Source organism: Urocitellus parryii, chromosome 7, assembly GCF_045843805.1.
Source record: "Urocitellus parryii isolate mUroPar1 chromosome 7, mUroPar1.hap1, whole genome shotgun sequence".
NCBI classification, from domain to species: Eukaryota; Metazoa; Chordata; class Mammalia; order Rodentia; family Sciuridae; genus Urocitellus; species Urocitellus parryii.
In genome coordinates this window covers 132,518,632-132,524,644 of record NC_135537.1, presented here as the reverse complement: position 1 = coordinate 132,524,644, position 6,013 = coordinate 132,518,632, and positions in this window count along the sequence as shown.

The following is a 6,013-nucleotide window of genomic DNA, read 5'->3' as shown; positions in this document are numbered from 1 at the left end:
AGGTCAATATGTCGACTAAGGAGTTTGAACTGTTCCTTCAAAATTAGATACAAAAGTAGCTAATTTATTTTTTTGAGAGAGAGAGAGAGAGAGAATATTTCAATATTTATTTTTCAGTTTTCAGCGGACACAACATCTTTGTTTGTATGTGGTGCTAAGGATCGAACCCGGGTCGCACGCATGCCAGGCGAGCGCACTACTGCTTGAGCCACATCCCCAGCCCAAAAAGTAGCTAATTTAATTAGGAAAAGGAAATGTATAGAAACTCACAGGACCAGCTGTCTCCCATGTGAGGGTGGATGTTGTAATTAAATCTCTTCTGTAGGATTTTAAAGTATAATAGCACTTAAAAATCTGAAATACTAAAATCCAGGCTTTGTCATTTAATCTGGGTAATTTAGACAGATTTTTTTAATATTTATTTTTTAGTTGTAGTTGGACACAATATCTTTATTTAATTAATTTATTTATTTATTTATATGTGGTGCTGAGGATGGAACCCAGGGCCTCGAACATACTAGGCAAGCGCTCTACCACTGAGCCACAAACCCAGCCCCTAGACAGATTTTAAAAATGTTTCTGAGTTGATTTTCTCATTTATAAAATCAAGATAAGATAGGAAGGATAGCAGAATAGAATAGACAATATGATTGATGTATGTACATTCCATGTATGTATTATATATCAAAATGCATTCTACCGTCATGTATGACTAAAAAAATAAATAGAAATTTTTTAAAAACTTCATATATATATATATATATATATATATATATATATATATATATATATATATATCAAGATAATGATGCCTCCCTTCTGGGGCTGCTGTGAAGATTAAATGAAACAATGTTGTTAAGTAGTGGAATAGTTCTAAACACAAAGAAGACACTCAAAAAATCATAGCTATTTTTATCAGTGTTTCCTGTATGCAGTGATTATCTAAGGCACTTTGAAGGAAAAGAGAGGAAATATTCCTTTCAGAATCCTTGGAAGATTAAAGATTCTCTATTTCCTGATCCTTCTTGAATTCAGAAGAGGCTTGATCTAATAAATGGCAGCTTTGGGTAGGCGGTAGGGAGAATTCATACAATCTTCAAGGATGCTATACTTTTTTATATATATTTTTACTTGTAGGTGGACACAATATCTTTATTTTTTATTTATTTATTTATTTATTTTTATGGTGCTGAGGATCGAACCCAGTGCCTCACTCATGAAAGACAGGTGCTCTACCACTGAGCCACAACCCCAGCCCACCATGCTGTATCTTGAAGAAGCAAATTTAATAGTTACCTAAGAATTTTACTATGGAAGAGTTAAATAAAGATTTTCTTGGAGAGACTAGAAATAAAAATTTTTTTTATAGGTGGACACAATGTCTTTATTTTACTTTATGTGGTGCTGAGGATTGAAACCAGTGCCTCACGCATGCTAGGCAAGTGCTCTACCACTAAGCTTCAACCTCAGCCCTAGGATTAAGATATTTTTTAACATATTGAGAGACTGGATCAATAAACTCCCACAAATTTGATAGTAAGAGAACTTTAATTGCTATTGGTGGCTTAACTTTTTTTTAATATATTTTTTAGTTGTTGATAGACCTCTATTTTATTTATTTATTTATATGTGGTGCTGAGAATCAAACCCAGTGCCTCACACGTGCCAGGCAAGTGTGCTACCGCTAAGCCCCAGCTCCAGCTTAGCTGGTTTTTGAGAAGGTTAATGATCAAGAATGAGGAAATCTCACCTTTTTCATATCTGAAGGTAAATTATTGAACATTGGAAAAGTATCTCTGGATCATCTGAATTATTTCAAAGGAGCACAGCATCATGTGTAATTTAATCTTTGCCTTCTTCTTACTCATCAGGGTTTCCAGTCCAGTGACCTTCCCACTTTACCCTACCCATCATCCCTTTCTAGTTTTCCCTATTAGATAACACTGTCCAACACTTAACCACTCTTTTGTCAACTGCACTTTTGCCTCATTTACTTTTCCACATTGTCTTTCAGTCACAGTGCCTTACTAAAACACAAACTTACCATGGACAGTCCTAGTTGTTCTTTGTTGAACCTGCACCTGAGTTAAGGAAGGAAAACCACAGTACCTAGGTGTCTGCACCTCTTTGGGCACTCAACACAATCTCTAGTCAGCAATATTTTCCATTTTCTATAATAACCACTTAATAGCTTCCTTCTCTCCTTACACATCTAACCACCCACTCACCACCTAATCTTAGCACCTGATCTCTTACTTCTGGAAAAAAAATTCAACATTTTCACACAGAAACATCTTCAACTTTCTGTTCCCATCCTTATCCCTGACCCATCTCTCATATTCATTCACCCCCAACTTTGCTCCCTTCTCAAAAGAAGTTCCCTTTTTCCTGTTTGGGGATCATCTTTCTACCTGTTCTTCCCATCCTACTCCAAGACCTCCCTCTATTCAGTTATCCCAACTCTATTCAGTATCTTCAGTATTTTCCCACTGCCCTTTCTCAAATGTATAAAAACTGTGCCCAAATGTCTTCTGTCTTAAATACATACACAATTCAACCACACCTCCCTTGACCCCATTTCCCCACTCTTCATATCATCTCCTTTTGTAGCCAAATTTTTATTTAAAGAGTGTCTAGGCACTGGGGTTGTGGCTCAGAGGTAGAACCCTCGCCTGGCATGCATGAGGCTCTGGGTTTGATCCTCAGCACCACATAAAAGTAAAATAAAGGTATTGTGTCCACCTATAACTAAAAAGAAATAAATAAATATTTTTTAAAAAGTTGTCTGTGGGGGGGCCAGGGTTGTGGCTCAGTGGTAGAGCACTTGCCTAGTATGCATGACGCACTGGGTTCAAACGCTGGTACCACATAAAAAATAAACAAATAAAATAAAGGCATTGAGGCCATCTACTATATATATATATATATATATATATATATATATATATATACACACACACACACACACACACATACATACACACACACATACATACACACACACACACACACACACACACATTGGGGTTCCTCTTCCAATACTCTATCAAAGTTACTTTCACCAAGCACATCCCAGACCTTCATTACTGAATTATTTATCTAGTTCCCTTCTTCCAACCCATCTCTGAAGCTTAGGATTAGTTTGAATACAGCAGTTGAGGATGTCTAATACAGCAGGTGAATAAGTTGATGTTGCTTGGTTAGAGCCAGAGGACAAATCACTTCTTCTTCCAGTTTCTAAATCTGGTGAAACATTTAGAGGGACTTTTCCCCTACTTTTGAAGCTGATGAGATTACAAAACAAGCTTAAAGTTCTGTTGAAGGACGTGACAATATGACTTTGTCCTGTATGGTTGAACATGAGGTAATCCTTATGGTGAAGAGTACCTTTAACAACAGGAGACAAGTCTGGAAGGACTGTTTTTTTTCTGTCTCAGGAGTTTATCTCTTGGGTAAAATGGTTTCTCTAGATTACTTCTGAAAGGTATCCAATGACTAGTTTTGTGTATGTGTGATTAAGAAGACTATACCCATACAGAATGTCTGGCAGTACCTCTAAATCCTGAGTGAAGGTACAGCAGGATCTCTTTGAGCCCTGGTATTATAATAGCCTTGAAACTCTTTGTCTTTCTAAGCCATGTAATTATTTGCTTTTCCTAAAACACTGCTTAATCATCTCTCACACACAAACATGTAAACTCACAATGAAAAAAGAATCAACGGTTGCCTATTACTTAAATTAAAAGGCCTTAATTTGGAATTTACACCCTCTCTCGTCTGTCCCATACTAACTTGTCTCTTGTTTCATAAAACTCTTCAGCTCAAGATCTGGTCTAATCACTTTCCCTAAATAGCCACCTATTTAAGGTCCAGTTCACTATCTCAGGCCCTACGAATCCCCTGTAGCATTTGGAGTCCCTATCACTTAAACTGCTAACTTTTTATTTAAATCCAGGTAACATGTCTAACTGGTTCTATTGGGCAAACACTCAGCTCTTCAAAGGGAAATGCCTTAACATTTTTTAAAATTATTATTATAGTATTCATTTTAAGAAAATTTCAAACACTGAAGCATAATTTGTTTCAATGAATAAGCCAAAATTCTTCATTTCTCCAATCCCACAGTTTTCGAAGAAGATATTACCCTACTATAAATCTGCCATGTACTCTTGTTTTCTCACATTCCCAACTGCCAGGATGTTTAGCTTCTTGAAAACAGGAAATTACATGGGGTGGGGGACGGACTGGGGATTGAACCCAGGGACACTTTACCACTGAGTTACATTCCCAGTTATTTTTTATTTTGAGAAAAAATCTCACTAAGTTGCTTAAGGCCTAATTTGCTGAGACTGGCTTCAAACTTGTGATCCTCCTATCTCAGCCTCCCAGGTCTCTTGGATTACCAGCAAGCACCACCATGCCAACAGTAAACTACATTTTTATATCACCTCACCCCCAACCCAGATTCAGATTTTCATATAGATTCTTGTTCCAAGAATGCTGGGACGAATGTCCAAATTTAGCCAGGCACAGCAATTTAGCAAGACCCTGTCTCAAAACAACTTCAACAAAAAAGGGTTGGAGATATAGCTCAGTGGTAGAGCACCCAATTCAATCCCCAGCAAAGCAAGGGGGAAAAAAAAAGTCCAAATTTATAAGTTTCTAGTTTTTATTGAAAATTCCATTTATAAGAGGATGATACTACTATCATTTTCTTTCCTCTTTATACATTCCTATTGTTTGCAATTTTGCTTCTCCTCGGTCAGGCTCTAAACATGTTTATCATTTTTCTGTGTGCCAGGGGGCCGTGTATTCAACTCACCGACACTCGACCACTGAGTTGCTTAGCACCTGCTTTTGCTGAGGCTACCTTTGAACTTGCGATTCTCCTGCCTCAGCCTCCCCAGCCGCTGGGACGTTTATCTATTTTAATGCTCTTTAAAAAAAAAAAATCAGCATTTGAATTTACTCCTACTTTTTTTGGGGCCGGGGCAGATTCCAGGGATTGAACTCAGGGGCGCTTAACCAGAACCATATCCCCTTATTTTTAAGACAGGATCTCGCTAAATTGCTCAGGGCTTAGTTAACTTGCTTAGCCTGGCTCTGAACTTTCAAATCTCCTGCTTCAGTCTCCGGAGCAGCTGGGATTATAGGCGTGCACCACTCCCGGTTCTCCATCTACTATTTTTAATTTTTCTATTCCATTAGCTGTAATTTTTATTAATTCACTCTTCCTTTTTAAATTTTCCTTATTTTAGTATGTTTTTAAAGTTTCTTTAGATGAATTTTGAGTTCTTTTATATCTTTCTTTCTAAAGGAGAAAATGAAGTCTTTTTCAAGATTAGCTATTGCTAGGTCCCACAGATTTCAGCATTAAGTATTCTTTGCATTGCCTTCTAGATGGTTTCTAATTTTGCTTTTGCGCTTCTTTTGATCTAATAGCTATTTATTTATTTATTTATTTATTTATTTTTGCTGGCTTGCTCATATTCTAGTGCACTTTTTTCCCTAGTTAATCTGGTCCTCTGTACTTTTCCTTTTCATAATGGTCACCTTACCTTCCTAGAACCTTTGAATTTTTCTTTTTCCTCCCTCATACTCCCACCCTATGTCCCAAGAATTGCTTTTTATCCCAAAGGACTTGTAGTAGTTGGTTGGCAAATATTTTCTCCTTGAAGGGATCTCCTTCTTCGGTTGTGACTCTCTGAAAAAGTCTGGAAAGAAGTTAAATGGAAAACATAACAGAGGAGCAAGTGTTGCAACAGGCGATACACAAGGGTAGAATTTCCCAGTCATTTATCTCACCCTACACTGCCCCTTAAACTACAATTCACAGAGAATAGAAGACCGCTAAATTTGGTACCCTGGTTTCCGCCTCCACCCCCACCTCCCCTTCGCCTCCACAGGGACTGCAAGAGGTGTTCGCTGGGCCTGGCAGCCTCAAGTCCAGGCTTACTGTAGGCAAGTCTGTAGCCTGCTCCACTCGCGTCAGTTCACGCCGGAGTTTACCAGA